This window comes from Chenopodium album, chromosome 11 (assembly GCF_948465745.1).
Source record: "Chenopodium album chromosome 11, dcCheAlbu1.1, whole genome shotgun sequence".
Taxonomy (NCBI): domain Eukaryota; kingdom Viridiplantae; phylum Streptophyta; class Magnoliopsida; order Caryophyllales; family Amaranthaceae; genus Chenopodium; species Chenopodium album.
Window position 1 is genome coordinate 13,716,359 of NC_137844.1, and position 18,335 is coordinate 13,734,693.

The window sequence follows — 18,335 nt, forward strand, 5'->3', positions numbered from 1 at the left end:
CTGTGCATACTTTCCTGTGAAAGTAGCAAATAAGAGGGAGTACGAGTCACCGCAATCCCTAGAAAATAACTCAATGGCCCTAAATCAGTCATAGGGAACTCAATTTGTAACTGAGAAATGATCCCTGCACGTAACTTATCAGAAGAAGTAACTATTATAATATCATCAACATATAGAAGCAAATATGCCATATCATCACCCTGTCGAAAAGTAAATAGAGAGTTGTCACTCCGAGAAATGACAAAACCCAATTTTATGAGAAAATTTGCAAAGCGTTGGTACCAAGCCTTGGGAGCTTGTTTCAAACCATAGAGAGCCTTGCGGAGTCGACAAACATGAGTGGGTGCTCTCCGATCAAGAATCCTAGAGGTTGGTGCATGTAGACAGTTTCCTGCAAATCACCATGTAAAAAGGCATTTTTGACATCTAATTGATGTATCGACCACTTTTTAGCTATAGCTAAGCTGAGAACAGTGCGAATAGTGGCCGGTTTAACTACCGGACTGAAAGTCTCATCACAATCTACACCAATTTCCTGCGACCTGCCATCACATACAAGATAAGCTTTGTGCCTTTCAACATCACCATTAGACTTGTATTTATGCTTAAATAACCACATACAATTAACAATATTCACCCCCGTAGGCCTTGGCACCAATTCCCATGTCCCCGTATTAATCAAAGCACTATATTCATCAATCATTGCCGCATTCCAATTATGGTCATTTAAAGCTTGTTTATAGGATTTTGGAAGTGGTGATTTATGAAGGTGGGGACCCAAAGGTTGAACTGTGAGGTTACAATATTTCGGGTTTGGTTTAAAAATACCCCGTTGACTACGGGTGACTCGGGGCGAAGGAGGTGGTGGCCGAGTGGGTTGTATGGGCGGTATGCCACGCACAGGTGGCAGGGAGTAAGCAACTGTGGGTGTGATGGGGCTGCTGGCCGAGGGTGGTGTTGGCAGTGGGGTCTGCGGGCTACCCGCGGCTGGGACAGGGCTGCCGCAGCCAGCCTACGGAGTAGCCTGCTGGACAGTGGGCGTCGGTGTGGGCAGCAAGGTATGAGACGTGAGTCTGGGATGCTGGGCTGGCGACACAGGACTGGGTTGGCGACACGGGTGCTGGGCTGGCGACACGGGTCTGGGCTGCTGGGCTGGCGACACGGGTCTGGGCTGCTGAGCAGGTGAGACTTGTGGGCTGACAGACTCGGCAATTGGGCCTTGTGGGTTTGGGTTGGTTTGTTGCGGGCTATGAAGAAAGGGATGCAACAAGTGGGGTGATGGTGAATCCTCACCTAAAAAATCATAATCATGACTACGGTAATGAGCTATATTTCGAAAAGGGAAGTTACTTCATCAAATGTGACATGACGCGATATGAGAATTTTATTTGTGGTGAGATGAAGACATCTATACCCTCTATGGTCAATAGGATAACCCAAGAACACACATGGAGTTGATCTAGGAGCTAGTTTATGTGGAGCTGTAGCGGATAAATTAGGAAAACATAGACACCCAAAGACACGGATGTGATCATACGAAGGAGTCTTTCCAAACAAGGCAAAAGCAGGGGTATTGTTTTTAAGAGCTTTTGTTGGCAAAATATTTAGAAGATAGGTGGCCGTTTCAAGAGCATAAAACCAATACGAGGGGGGAGAGACACATGAAAAAGAATAGTACGCTTAATATTATTAAGAGTGCGAATCATACGTTCAGCTTTGCCATTTTGTGAAGAAGTATATGGACAAGAAAATCGGAAAAGCATCCCATGGTCAATACATTTTTGCTTAAAGGGGTCATTATCAAATTCCCTACCATGATCACATTGAAAACTTTTAATTTGACGTTCAAATTGGGTTTCAACATATTTTCGGAAATTTATAAAGGATTGGAAAGCTTGAGATTTGTATTTTAATGGAATGGTCCACACAAAATGAGTATGAATAGTATTTGTGACCCTGAGCACTACGAATAGGAGAAGTCCAAAAATCGGCATGTATAATATCAAAGGCACAAATTGTAGCATTATTAGAATTATCAAAGGGAAGGCGAGTATGTTTTCCTAATTGACATGAATTGCAAAATTGGGAGTCATGCTCCTTATTACAATGAATATGATTTTTAGATTTAAGAAAGCTAAAAACTTGAGCTCTAGGATGTCCTAGACGACTATGCCAAGTAGAAGGGGAAACAGCAGTGAGGGTAGTAGCAAGACAGGTTGAGGGAGTGGACTTGGTGGTTCTGACTGGATATAAATCTCCTGAACTATCACATCTCGTTATTAGTCTCCCCGTACGAAGGTCCTTCACAGAAAATCCAAAAGGGTCAAACTCAATAAACACAGAGTTATCAGTAGTAAATTTACGAACTGAAATAAGGTTCTTAATGAGTTGGGGTGCTAGGAGGACATCACGAAGGATAAGAGGTGTTTTAGGATGGGGAAGGGAGCCATGACCATAACCTGTTACTGGAATACGATGACCTTTACCAACTAAAATATGACTTTTAGTGCTTAAATTAAACAGGGGTAAGAGATTACCAGCATTGTTCGTCATGTGAGATGTTGCACCCGAATCCACGTACCACTGATTATCGGGATTTGGAAGTGTCATTATGGAGAATGAGGAAGCCAAGTCTGTGGGAGTCATGGGTTGCCCATATTGGGCCGTATAGGCCTGTTGGGGTCTGGGCTGTCCAAGAATGGACTGATGGTGCTGCTGGACAGGAAACGATGCTGGCGGCCTGGCCCAAGTTGCCTGCTGAGCCCATTGCTGGAAGCTCGCCCATAACTGTTGCTGCGTTGGGCCTGATGTGTTGGGTGGGGTGGTCTGGGCTTGGGCCGATTGGTGCTGCTAGTTCTGGCCACGACCCCTGCCTTTTCCCTTGGGTACGCCACCCCGCCTTCTACTGCTACTGCCACGTCCACTGCCACCACCACCCCTGGCTTGCTGTTGCGGCGGTTGCTGCGCTGGGCGGCTGCCGCGGAGGTGGTGGTGGTGTTGCTTGTTTGGGTAACAAAAGCCTGCCCGGAGTTCTCCTTTGCGGATTTTCGAGACTCCTCTAACAAGATACGTGATCTTGCTTCATCAAATCCGGGGAGAGGTCGAATTTGGGTGATGGATTGAGCCACTCCATCGTAGTCTGAGTCAATTAAACCTGCACAAAGGTGTAAAACAAGAGTTCTCTCGGACACGGGCTGACCAACATTAGCTAGTTGATCTTTGAGTTCTTTCAATTTCTGACAGTAAGAAGACACATCTGGAAAATTTTCAACAAAAAGATTGTTAAATTGGTTTTCAAGATAAATTGAGCGAATTTCACCATTATCTTGAAAAATATTAGCAAGTTTATCCCAGGTTTCCTGTGCCGTAGCATGCTTGTACAACACCGTGCTTTGTAAATCTGCAGAAATCGTATTGTAAATCCACTTTTTCATAATCGAGTCAAGGCGGTTCCACTGTGCCGTTGTGAGGTCCGTAGGACGAGGGGATTTAGGATCAATATGGTCGATAACATTGCAGGAGTGACAATGAATCTTAAAAAGTTCAACCCAACTACCGTAGTTCCCTTTGTCACGGTCAAGAATTTCGGGAACCTCATTCTTGATGTTGCTAATTGAATTAGCAGGGTGATAGTCATTAGATGGGGGAGGTGGTGGGGTTGGATTTTCATCATCTTTGGCCATTGTAAATTAAAGAAGAAATAAATTTGCCACTGAGAAAGAATCTTGCGGCTAGGTGGACAAAGAAACAGTGATGGAGGTAATGGAATTATCACGTGAGAAGGAAGGTAGCGGAAGAGAAAGGATCGGATCTTTTTAGAAAAAAATTTGTGGAACTCTAAAAAGATTTAGGCTGTGATACCACATTAGATTTCTGGAAAACTCCTTGAGTTGGAGTGTGTACCATTGAATAATATATGTAGTTTTACAATACTAGTCCTAATCCTGTTAGGAAACCTAGTATGATAAGAATACAAACTATATCACAAATATATACAAATATATCCTAGCTCTGCGATAAATACTATCATAATCCTATAATATCTATCAAGATACATATTGAAGGTAAAATTGTTAAAACTTACCTTATATTTACTTGAATTTGTAAACTAGTACTTTTTTTTGTCAACTAATACCCGACATGACAAATTAATTAAAATCAGCACCTTAGCTCAATTTTTCAACCAAAAAGTCAAATTTTCAACCATTGATTTTGTGAAAAAATTGACTTTTTTGCTGGAAATCTGAGTTTAGGTGTTGATTTTAATTAATTTGTTAAACTAAGGTATTACGGGACAAAAAATCAAAAAGGGTACTATTTCGCAAATTCTTATAGACATACTCTTTTTTTTTTTTTTTGAAACCTTATAGACATATTGCTAGATTAGTACCCGTGCGTTACACGGTGATGATAAATATTTAATCTAATTTATATTATATGAGATTAATTTAATCATTATCATATGTTTTTCATTTAGTGGGATTATAAAAGTTTACTTGATGTTTTCTTCTTTTAATGTATTTATTTCATAATCAAATTAGGGTATGTTCTCATTGATTGAACTCAACTGAATTGAACTGATGAACTGAGTTGAACTGAACTGAACTGAAATGAATATTTTATAAGAGAAGGAAATTAGGAGCTGAACTGAACTGAAAATAAACGTATGAGAACAGGCCTTGAGTATGTTGAAGTAATCATAAAACAGACGTTTAGAAAAAATAGAATTAATATAGTTTTGTATGTGACTTAAGAATTTAATTTGAATACAGTATATTTTTAATACCTTTTCATCAAGAAAAACCATCTCAATGCTATTATAGTCATTTGGATTATCGAAGCTTGGTGGTTCCATAAGTGTATTATTTATATCTTAATTATAATATTTTCGTTAATTCCTTCATTATTGGAGTTATATCTTCAATGAACTCATATTGTTGAGCAGACATTTTCATATATCATGCATGATTAGATTAGTTACTCCCGAATAATCATAATAACTGACATCAAAATGAGTAAAACTAAATTGCAAATTGAAATATGGAAGAAAAATATTTTCATACCTTCAAATAAATAAGACACACATTGAACAAAGGTAATGTTGAAAAAAAAAATGCAACATATAAATATATATATATATAAAAAAAATGTCAATCACTTTGAATAATTATTGCTTTTTTTTATTTTATTTACACTTCTCATCACAATTAAGGGTCTATTCATATTTACTGAACTGAGTTGAACTGAACTGAACTGAACTGAACTGAACTGATTGGAGCTGAACTGAACTGAACTGATTGGAGCTGAACTGAACTGATTGGAGCTGTACTGAACTGAACTAAGCTGAAATGAATATTTTATGAGAGAGGGAAATTAAGAGCTGAACTGAACTGAACTGAACTGAACTGATTGGAGCTGAACTGAACTGAACTGAACTGATTGGAGCTGAACTGAACTGAACTGAACTGAAAATAAGTAAATATGAACAGGCCCTAAATAGGAGGGAATTTAGGATAATTAGTGTTTTTTTTTTTTTAATTTACACTTATAATTCACTTTGGCATTGTGGCCAAAAGTCCATCACTTTTCATCATTGGTAATTTCCGTATTGATAGCCTTTTTTTATTTTTAATTTTTGAACAAAGCTTATTTTTTGAATGGATATATATATAGATTATGTTATGCAATTTGATAGTTCTGTATTTATAGGCAACCAACAACCGTAGTATGCATTATCATCTAATACAATACTTGTAGTGTTTTTTTTTTTTTTTTTTTTTTTTGAAACTTTTTTTTTTGAAACTTTTTTTAAAAAAAAAATTGATGACATCATACATCAAAATGGTGGGAAAATTTTTAATTTGAAAGCGACACTTAGGATAGGGAGGGGGGTGTATGATGTCAGCAAATTTCTGTTTTAGTATTAGTTAATAGAAGATTTGTCTATTAATTAGGAGTAAAGTAATAATGTAATGCATTATTCTTGGACATTTCGCTCTTGGGTTATTGGATAGTTCTCCTTTTTTATTTAGGGTTTGATCTTTCTAATTTGTCATGTCAGTTTATCTTATTTTGAACCCAAAATTTTTTTTCATGTCAAATGGAATTAAAAAAATCAAAAACGAACTAAAATTACAAAAGTATATAGAAAGCGAGAAGGAAAAAAATGGAGCATTGACGTTGACAAGGTGGACGATGCAAAGCGAATCATTATTCTATCAAGGGAAAGATTTTGGACTAAACGAATTTCAATAGAAAAGCCCCTACATATGTTTCATATGCCTAAGCATGACTTAGAAGGAGGTACTATGCCTTAACAAATTGTACGGAAATTGCTTCTTGTTCTTCCGCCAGCTTGTAAAGGCTTGAGTCTTGGCGTAATAGTTGTGGCACTATGAGAGGTATGTCTGATCTTGGTGCTAACTACTAAGCCAAGTTTCAAGGATCAGAAATCATCAAACTCTTATGCTATGAGTTTTCAAATGTTGCAAGTACTCACTTCTAACAAGTCGATTATACAGGGAATAGTATGACACGTTATTCAAAATCCGCTACTCGTTTATATACAAGATACAACTGTTAGCTTTCTCATTTATCTTTTTAAAAAGAAAATTACAACTTTTAAGAGAGGGAAAAAAATTAACAGAGCTACGTGCCTATGTAACAAAAAAAAAATCACAAGTAGTCAAGCAATGGGTATCTTGGAGTCGAACTCGAGTAAGATTAGCTCATTAGGACCCTTAGTCCTCTACTTACAGCAAACTGATTCGCTTGTACATAACAAAATCTCTTGCAAGCTTCAATAAAGGATCACATCTCAAGTACCTCTTTTTTCCCCTTTTAACTACTTATCATTTCTAGTTACGGTCTTTTGTTTAGTAATGTTATTTGTTGGTATACGTACTACTTATTATTCATGTACGTGTAACCAAATTGAAAATAGAAGTAGATTGTTAGAATATTGTGCAACACCCTCAAATTACTATCTATAAATAAAAGAGAAACTAAGGAAAATAAATACAATTTGCGGAAGGTTAAACCTTTATCGGAAGTATTACTGTCACACTCGATAAGGACGATAACAAGTCAAGTGTTAAGGCTAAACAAAACCCCAAATTACAATTCAAATTATCTAGTTAAAACTTGAGATACTAGGTGAATGACGACGTGTCACTTTTGACACATCATCCACTAATACCAGAAAAACAAAACAGAAATTCAAAAAGAAAACCACAAAAATTAGTGGAAATTGTAAGCTCTACTTCACCCTATGAAAAGGTAATTGTAAAACTATATTCATTTTAAAAGATCATTTTTATTTTTCATAACCTTTGTTAAAGGTATACTCACATGCGTAAACATGGTGAGTATAGCAGTTGAACATTCATACTCACATTCATAATAAGTTATAAACCATAACAGTTAAGCATAAATCACCATATAAAGATTAGAGGTAAATGTGTGAACATTGTGAATACCGCAATGCCACCGCCCGAGGCCGAAAGCACTTACCAATTTACAAAGTGCACACTCCCCTTAAGGGTAATGTCAACCCAAAGAAGTTGAATAAGCCTAATGTACTATTGGTTTAATAATGTTTGATATAATTTTTCAATGTTCACCACCCAAAATGTATAGCTTTGTGGTAAAACAATGAATCAAATCCATCAACACATTCACTCAACAAAACACACAAATTCATAAATCATTGGGCGGCATAAAACATTAGAAATCTTATTTATAATTAAAACACTTTGAAATGCTCAATACAAAGTTCATACACACCATCAAAACAATTTAACAGGGTAGTTAAGACGATAAACATAAAAGCTTATCTTCAGTTTAATCATGTAGTCACCTTTGCTAATTAATTTTTCCATTTGAATGGGATAATAAGATGTGAGATAAAAAATGTAATCAACCCTAGGTATAACTCATGAGTTTGATTAAAGTCATTCCCTTGGAAATGATGATTGATTCATGGATGTATTAGTGAAGATGATTGCAAATTATGGATATTATTAAGGTGGTACAATGGAGATGATTTAGCTACGGAGTGAATTGTGGTTAGCTAATTGCAAAATTCATGGAAATTTCTAGTTTGGGTGTTAGAAAAAATTTGTAAAGAGGAGAAAGAGGAATATGCTTAATTTCTACCAATGATCATGTGGAGTAAATTTCCAACAATGATGGTCGATTGATTTGCAAATAATAGTTTGAAGTTAATGTAGGGTGTTAGGTACTCTAAGCGGAATTTCATGAATCTCATTCATAAGCACCTAAACAGGATCTCATGCATATACAAATAAAGGATCACATAATAGTTTAGAATTAACCTTTGAAGCGTAAATCCTCTTAGCAACCTTCTTCTCTAGCGGAGATAAAGAGCCTCAAATGCAACTCCTCTATTTGGTCCACTGGGTTGAATCAACACTCCACCAATGCTAGTTGGACGGGAAAAACCTTTCACCTTTCTTGGAGTAGAGAACCGGTTTTAGAGAGAAAATATTGAGAGAAAACTTACGTTGTTTTCAGAAAACTGAATACTGTATTCTTTATTTTTCCAAATCACTAATTAATATATAATCATATTATTATTAATTAGGGTAGGGTTTTCTCTCCCCTTTCCCTCCTTGGCTGGTCACCCTAAGGCCCACTTTGGGCTTCGGGTTTCTTTATTAATCCAAACCTAATGTGTGACCTTGTAGGATCCGTTTAGGCGGGCTTCAGGTTTGTTACTTACTAACCCAAAGTTCTATAGCATTCTCTAGCAAGACAAATAGACGACCCAAATAAACGAATTACTATCTCCATAATACGATCCATGATTATATTAAGTAATTGCACTAAAGTCGAGGACACATTTCCTTCAATCTCCCACTTGTCTGAGACAAGTATGCAATATTCAAATTCCTTAAGTCTCTTAGTGTCTAATTTGATAGTATGATCACATCACTATGCTATCCATACTAGCGTTCAAATTATTTCTTGAAATCCGAGTTTGAATTGCTAAGAAAATGATCATCTTATGATCCATTTGAGCACGACCATGCATTTTCAATTCTTACTCTTCAAGAGGCCAAGATACCCATCCTATCTAACATAGGAGGACCTATTCAATCTTGTGGCAACCAAAACTCCCACTCAACTTTTAGCAAAACCCGAGTGTTGCCTTTATAGTCCCCTTTTACGGCATGACGTTTGACAACATCAAAGTTACATTAATCATTGAATCGAGTAGTGTTCCACTCATGTCTAAGGAATCCACTAATATAGTTTGCGAAGTTTTTGGAACTTCTAAGTAGGTCTGTTCGATCATGTATCGACAATACATATCCATATGATTGACTAAACATCTCCATGTTTCCATAGCCCATGAAACGGCACTATCAATCAATCTTATATGCTAATCCTTTTATTGAGTCATTTAAGTCCAAATTAACAACTCAGATTAGGAACTTAAATATTTTATGAATCCAGTTCACTTATGGGGTTTCATTCATCAAATCACGTATTTGACAAGCCCATTAAATAATTCAATAAATATATTGGACATTTTATCTAATACTAAACCAAAATTAAATAAGATAAAAAAATTTCATACCATATAAACATAAAACATCAAAATCATGTCTTTAAATTGTAACAAGTTTCTCTAAACAAAAACAATCTAAAGCCATTCTAACACTTGCTTCAACCCTACAGCCCTAGCGTGATGTTCATGCTTGGGTTGAGGGAGAGGTTTAGTGAGTGGATCAGCAACATTCTCATCCGTGTGAACTTTGCAGATCTTGACATCATTCCTGTCTACAATCTCGCGAGTGAGGTAATATTTCCTCATTACATGCTTGGATTTGTCGTTTGATCTTGGTTATTTTGCTTGTGCAATAGCTCCATTATTATCACAAAACAACTCAATTCCTTCTAGAACACTAGGTACGATGCCTAGCTCTGTTAGGAACTTCTTTATCCAAACAGCTTCCTTAGCTGCTTCTACCGCCGCTAAATATTCTGATTCTGTCGTAGAGTCTGCTACAGTGCCTTGCTTTGAACTCTTCCAGCTCACTGCTCCTCCATTCAGACAAAAGATGTACCTTGATTGCGAGCGGTAATCATCTCTGTCGGTCTGGAAACTTGCATTAGTATAACCTTTAACAACCAACTCATTTACTCCTCCATAGACCAAAAACATTCCTTTAGTCCTTCTCAAGTACTTTAGGATGTTCTTAGTCGCAGTCCAGTGTGCTTCACCTTGATTTGCTTGGAATCTGCTAAATAAGCTCAGAGCAAATGCAACATCTGGTCGAGTGCATATCATGGCATACATGATGGAACCTATAGCCGAGGCATAAGGTATGCTACTCATCCGCTTCAACTCATCAGGCTCCGATGGGCACTGACTCTTGCTAAGCGAAATGCCATGTGACATGGGAGTGAATCCTCTCTTAGAGTTTTCCATGTTGAACCTTGCAAGAACCTTATCAATATAAGTCTCCTGGCTCAGTCCAAGCATCCTTCGAGACCTATCTCTATAGATTTTGAGTCCCAAAATGTACTCAACTTCTCCAAGTTCTTTCATGGAAAAACAACTTCTCAACCATTCCTTGACTGACTCAAGCATTGGTATGTCATTTCCTATGAGTACTATGTCATCTACATACAAAACCAAGAAGACTAAGCTACTCCCACTAAATTTCTTGTAGACACAAGATTCTTCTTCACTCTTGAGAAAACTAAACTGTTTGATTTCCTCATCAAATCGAAGATTCCAGCTCCGAGACGCTTGCTTCAATCCATAAATGGATCTCTGAAGCTTGAAAACTCTTTTGGGATTTTCTGGATCCTCAAAACCCTCAGGTTGTGTCATGTACACATCCTCCATCAAGAACCCATTCAAGAAGGCGGTTTTGACATCCATCTGCCAAATTTCATAATTATAATGTGCAACAATCGCAAAAAGTATCCGAATTGACTTAATCTTTGCCACTGGAGAAAAGGTTTCATCATAGTCTATACCATGTATTTGTTTGAATCATTTTGCAACCATTCTTGCTTTATAGATATAGACATTTCCATTTTTGTCTGTTTTTATTTTGAACACCCACTTGCATCCAATAGGTTTGACCCCATCAGGCAAGTCGACTAGGGTCCAAACTTTGTTCTCAGACATGGAGTCCATTTCGGATTTCATGGCCTCAAGCCATTTCTCAGAGTCTGGGCTCGTCAAAGCTTGTTTGTAGGTAGTAGGTTCAGAATTTTCCAAAATCAATATTTCAGAGTCTTCTGTTAACAGGAAATCAACCAACTGCTTGTTTGGGATCCTTGTTCTACTCGACCTACATGGGGCTTGAGAATCAATAGAAATATTCTCTTCAACATCTTGAAGATTTTTGCATGAATTAGATTCAAGTGGGACGATAGGAGTTTCGCTTAATGAATTAGCTTGCTTCGACACTTGACTTGTCATAGCAGAGTCATGCGCCCTCGCCTATGACGTGGTTTGATCCACATCCATTTGTTGCTCATCTCGAATATCTTCGAGAACTATTTTACTCCCACTTGTCTTTCTGGAAATAAACTCCTTTTCAAGAAAGACACCATCACGAGCAACAAACACTTTGTTCTGTTGACGGTTATAGAAGTAGTAACCCCTTGTCTCCTTTAGGTATCCCACACAGAGACATTTATCTGATTTGGGTGCAAGTTTGTCTGACAGTGAAGTTTTACATAGACCTCACAACCCCAGATTTTAAGAAAAGATAAGTTTGGAACTTTTCCATTCCACATCTCATATGAAGTCTTTTCTACAGCCTTTGACGGGCTTCTATTTAGTGTGTGTGCAGTTGTTTCTAGAGCATATCCCCAAAAAGAAATTGGAAGATCAGCAAGACTCATCATTGATCGAACCATATCCAGTAAAGTTCGATTCCTCCTTTCAGACACACCGTTTAACTGTGGCGTCCCTGGCGTAGTCAACTGTGAAACTATTCCACAATCCTTTAGATGATTATCGAATTCTTGGGTCAAATATTCGCCACCACGATCGGATCATAATGCTTTTATTGTTTTACCAAGTTGATTTTGTACTTCATTTTGGAATTCTTTGAACTTTTCAAATGATTCCGACTTATGCTTCATTAAGTAGATATACCCATATCAACTTAAATCATCAGTAAAAGTAATGAAGTAACTAAACCCACCTCTTGCCTTTGAACTCATAGGCCCACAAACATCTGTATGTATGAGTGCCAAGAGGTCATTGGCTCTTTCACCCTTTCCAGTAAAAGGTGACTTTGTCATTTTCCCCAATAAGCATGATTCACATACATCAAATGATTCATAATCGAATGATGTAAGGATTCCATCCTTTTATAACTTTTGGATGCGCTTTTGGTTTATATGATCCATCCGGCAATGCCATAGATATGTTGGGTTTAAATCATTCGACTTTTGTTTCTTGCTATTTATGTTATAGACTTGTACTATTGTAATACCCCGTATTTTCATACGTATTTTCCTAATTAATTATTATTTTCTAAAAAGGGTATTTTAGTAATTCAATTTACTATTTAAATCTTGGAGCCAAAATGATATTTGAATTTTGGCGCCAAAAGTATTTTGAAAACTAATCATTATTTTGGATAAGATTTATTATCCATTTATCCTATTTTAAAAACCGAATTATTTATATATTTCGGATATTTTAATTAAGGCAAAAGCTATATTTTTTTAATTATTTTAATAGATCCGAATATCCCAATTAATTAGCTAATAATTTCAGATTTTTCTACGTGAAAATCTGATTTTTATTAGTTAAATTATTTGGTGAATATTTGGTATTTTATTATTTAATTATTTATTACAATAAATATTATTTACACAATTATTTTTAATTCCTTTAAACTAGCAAAATATATTCCTAAATACTAAATAGGAAGGCCGAAAATATGAGCTTAGGAAAGCTCAATAATTTCGGCCATCCCATAAAGATTTTGGGAAAATATTTTGGTAATTTGTATTTTTAATTATCTCCCTTAAATCTCCTATTTTCCATAATTCTAATTCTCCATCTTTTTGATATCCAATTATTATATTTTCTTGCCATTCATTCTTCTTAATTATTCCCCAAGCAATTCCAATTTCCTTAACATTTTTCATAACATACATATCTTCCATATTCAATTATACACAATCCCTTCAAATATCAAAACTTTCCTTAAATCTTTGCTCACTTCTCCAAGTAATCTCTTAACCCTAATTACCATAATTCTTCCTACATTTTTCTACCATAATTCATGCTCATACTAGCCTATAAATACCCCTTCATACCTCTCACATTCTTCACACCAGTTCTCTTCTTTTCTTCTCCTCAATTTTACACAAATCATCCCGTTCATCTTTGAAGCCAATTTTCGGGCACTTCTAGTCAGTTTTTGGGGTAGTAAAATTTCATAAAAAGTTGTTCCTCTCGAAAAATCCTTGAGGTTAGGCTCAAGAATCACCCAATTCGGAGCTAAATCGAAGGAGTTATAGCCTCTGAAAGTTCTGCCTTTTATTTCCTACGCAAATCCAATTCTTTTCTTCTCCTTTTCTTTTATTCAATTATTATTATTATTATTATGGGAGATTAATATAAAATTATTATGAGTAGTTTTAATTATATAAAATCAGATTTTAATAATGTTCATGTTGAATTAATTTAAGAGGTTCATGTACATTTAGTTGGGAGGGTTTAATTTAATTATTTGTGATTATTTGTTAACCTTATATTGATTAAGGTTATATTTACTTGTAGGGTGTTTTTGATCAAGCTACTTGAGATTTCTTTTGAAGTGATGTTGGCTAAGTGAAGATCAAGGTACGTTAGGTGGCTAGATACCTTGAAAGTGATCGATTTGAATAACATGTTTGAATGATTTTATGATGAATTGAATTAAATTGAATTGAATTATGGTTTATGAAATAAAAGTATGTTTAAAAGATTGGTTTTAATAATTAAATTGGAGTATTGATTTTTATAACATGTTTTGATTAATTAATTTATTATTCATGTTTAAAAAGGATTGATTTTAAAAGCATGTTGAATTTATTAAAAGAAGTTTGAATTATTATTATTAAAGGTTGAATTATTGGATTTAAAAGAGGATTTATTGAATCATGGATTTATTATTATTTATGCTTTATAAGCATGTTGGTAATCCCACTATGCGGATTTGGTTTATTTATAAGACCTTGGACTTTGTATGACCGGGTCTTTCCTCAAGAATAGCCTTGTAACATAAGAAGACTAGCTTGGGGGGTGTGCACACTTGGGAGAGGAATTGATTTTAATATGAGGAATTGGTTTTAAAATAATTGGATTTGGTTTTATTGATTATTGATATTGGAATTATTGAGAAATGGTTTTAAACCATGAGTTTGGAATTATTGGATTATTTATTGGAAATTGGTTTTAAAGCATGTTTGCGAATAAATTGAGTTTAATTATCTTGCACTTATCGTACTTATCATATTTTGCTAACTCGTACTTCTTATTTGTTTTGGTTCGCCCTGTTTACCGTAATGGTAAGCAGTGGCTTATTTTCAGGTTGGAGTCAATAAATGATGCATTGAAGTCCCGAGATTGGTTTTCACTAAATTAGGAATTTGGTCTTGTATCTATTTAGAGTACTCATAACATTGGTTACTATTATGGTTATTATTAATAAAGAAGAGTATTGAAGTTTCCGCTGCAAAGTATTGTTATTTTTAGTAAGTTGAGTAGCCTTGCGTAATCACGCGGCGGTAATACGCCTAAGTCTATCTCTACGGTATAACTATACATATTATACTAGTATTTCCGTAGAGGGAGATTTGGGGGTGTTACAACTGTCCTATCAAGTACATATATAAACCATTAATCAATTTTGCACTAGCATAGAACATGTTATTATAAGAAATGGAACAACATTTGTTCTTAATCTCAAAACAAAAACCTTCATTATCCAAAACAGAAATGGAAATAATGTTCTTAGTAATTGACGGAACGAAATAACAATTATTAAGTTCTAAAATTAATCCAGATGGTAAATGTAGACTATAACTTCCGACGGCAAGTGCAGCAACTCTTGCTCCATTTCTGACGCAAAGCTCCACCTCGCCTTTTGCTAGTTTTCTACTTCTTTTTAGTCCCTGCACATCATTAACTATGTGAGAACCACAGCCGGTATCAAATACCCATAAAGAAGTAGAAGTCAAATTAACTTCTATAACATAAATACCTGGTAACTCCTTACCGCTCTCTATGTTAGCCATAATATCTTTTTTGATATAATCTCCATTCTGTTCAGTCTGTTCAAGTAACTCAAACAGCTTAGTCAAGGAATCATTACTGTCCAGCACAAGTCTGTCCTTATCGAAACCATCGTGGAGAGAGTGTAACATGACGTCATGGGAGATAGCCTCACCAAGTGGTGCTCCCAACAAGTCCAAGCGTTCAAATAATCGCATCATCGTTCGCAAATGGGCTTTCAGTGATCCACCTAGAGCGAGTTTGGCATTAAGTAGCTGAGCGCGAGTATTATAAGAATCAACTCTGAAGCCTATTCTCCATGGGTTTTTGATCCTCGCAATCGAATTAACGATATCAACAACATTTTCATCTTGGCTACCATTCTTATAAGTTCGAACCTTTCCTCTACAAATGTCACAAAGGTGCTTAAGCAACATGTAGGGTTCATAACTTACAAATCTCGCACTCCAACTACTTGGAATCGAGTTTAGCATGAGCTTAAGAACGATCTTAGCGTCCGAAACATATTTCGAAAACAGCTCAGCAGTCATGTCTTTGTCATGTTCACTAGGGTAAGGACGATCCAAAGGATATTCCATATTGCGATACCTTAGAACAGTTCTTAGGTTCCTTTTCCAATCAAGAAAATTTCCCAAATTCAATTTATGTCCAACTTGCTTGGAATATAAGAGTTGTTGTTGTTGTTAGACATGATATCTACAGACAGAAAAAGGCAAAGTTCAATTTTATGTTTATAAAAGTACCTTAAAAAATGCAATGGTTTCTAGGTTACTTAGCACTCTATTCAATTTTAATGTCCCAATTTGAATAAGTGATTCCAAGATCCTATCAACATGCAACGTTAAGCAGACGGAGGCCTTTTATTTAAAATTACATTTTCAAGGTAAGTAAACTCTTTACTAATTACAACATTTGTAATTCTTGGTTAGACAGAAAAACATCTCATGCTTAACTGTCCCTTTGCTTCAAAATCCAAAACTCTTTTGATGATTTTGTTGAGGTTAACCAAATTAAGTGTGCAAAATTCGCAATTTCACCTCACCTCCCAAAATTAATAACAATACCCTGCGGAGGCATGACCTATTACTATTAATTAAGGGTTAATAAGTACTTTATATTTGGAAAAGCAAACCTCAATATTAGCGGGACCTAAGTTTATTATGTCGTTATTAATTAGTGAACTCTAGCGCATTGATAACATACATACAATAAACTTATAAGCATTTTAAGAATAATAATAAAATGCAAAATTAAATATGAGCTAGTATGGCCCCTAATCCTAAGAACTAAGCTTGAATAGGCACCTCCTTGGACTCTTCATGGATCTCCATCCACCTTCGTCATGGGCCTTCTCATCTGGGCTCTTCTTTGGATTAATTAAGGATTTAAATAATTAAACTAATTCCTAATTAAATAAATTAAAAAAATACTTAACGATACGCAGATCGTATTTAAATTATAAAAATACATAACGATACACAGATCGTATTTATAATTTAAATCAGGGCCATACTAGTCATTTATAGCAATAATATATCATATATATATATATATATATATATATATATATATATATATATATATATATATATATATATATATATATATATATATATATATATATATATATATATATATATATATATATATATATATATAAAAATTTCCATATAATAATATCACATATTATACTTGCCAATAATCAAAATATCAAATATTCTTAATTATGTCAAAAGGATAAATCAATTAATTAGGAAATCCTAGAATATAAATCATATTTAATAAACTGAAATCCTAACCACCTAAAAATATTTTATCCTAAAAATAAGCTAACCAACTAATTTTAATTAGATTAAAAATCAAATTATGTAATTATCTTATAATCAAGTCAAAACAACCTTAATTGGAATTGCTCAAAATCCTCCTAAAATCAGTTTTTCAATATTATCCAAAAATGTTTTATTATTTTTTTTTTGTTTTTTAAAAACTAAAAACAGGGGCTGCATGACTAAGCACGCTGCCCAGCCACGTCACAGCCACCGCAGCAACCAGGTCGGAGCCCAGCCACAGCAGCAGCTGGCCGCCGCAGCCAGGCAGTCGCCCAGCCACAGCAGCGCTGGCTGGCGCACCAGGCAGCAGCCCAGCACACCAACCAGCCAGAACAAAGCTGCCCTTCCCCTTACCGTCGTGCCTGCTGACCTCCGCCCTTGACGACCACTAGAGCAGCCACCGTGGCCCACCATTAGGTGGTTCTGCCACCCAACCGTGGCTGCTCCCCTTCAAGCTATCAATTTCAATTTTTTTTTTTGAGTTAAATTAAGTTTTAAAACTTTTGCAAAATTAATTTGGTGATCTAATTACAATTAAACACAAACTCCTTTATGCATAATTTCAGAAAAATTAATCAAAATCTCCATTTTAATTAATTTAGGGCTTTTCATATAAAATAATTCCCAATTCATATAAAACAAATTTTACATGAATTAATTAATCATATCTAAACCAATTTTAAATACGAAAAATAGATTAAATTATATGAATCAACAATTAAAAAACGAAAAATTAGGGTTCATAACCATCAAAATTCGAAATTTAATTAGGTGCTTTAAGGTTCTTATATAAAAAAAATTAGGTTTAGAGGCTATTTGAGAAATTAAATTCACAATTTAATCAATTCCAATCAATTAAAATCATATTTTCACTACTACATAAACGAGCAAATGCAACCCCTAAAAACCGTTGCAATAGGGCAAAAAACCTTTGCTATAGGCCTACTGCAACGGTTGGTGGACCGTAGCATTTGCGGCCGTTGCACTAGGTTTAATGCTACAGTATTTTGACCTAATGCAACGGTCATATACTATCTATCATGAACCGTTGCATTAGGGCCTAATGCAACAGTCTTATATAGCTAATGCAACGATCATCATAAATCCCATTGACTTTGTTGGGACAGTTTCTTCTTCTTCTTCTTCTTATTATTATTATTATTTTTATTATTATTATTATTATTAACTTCAATATACAAATGAGGTAAACAAAA

The 18,335-nt window shown here is 35.3% G+C and overlaps 1 pseudogene; it reads right to left on the bottom strand.

Moving 5' to 3' along the window:
• Nucleotides 1-9,871: 9,871 nt before the first annotated feature.
• LOC145566330 (secreted RxLR effector protein 161 pseudogene) lies at nucleotides 9,872-10,579 on the bottom strand (annotated as a pseudogene).
• Nucleotides 10,580-18,335: the final 7,756 nt, after the last annotated feature.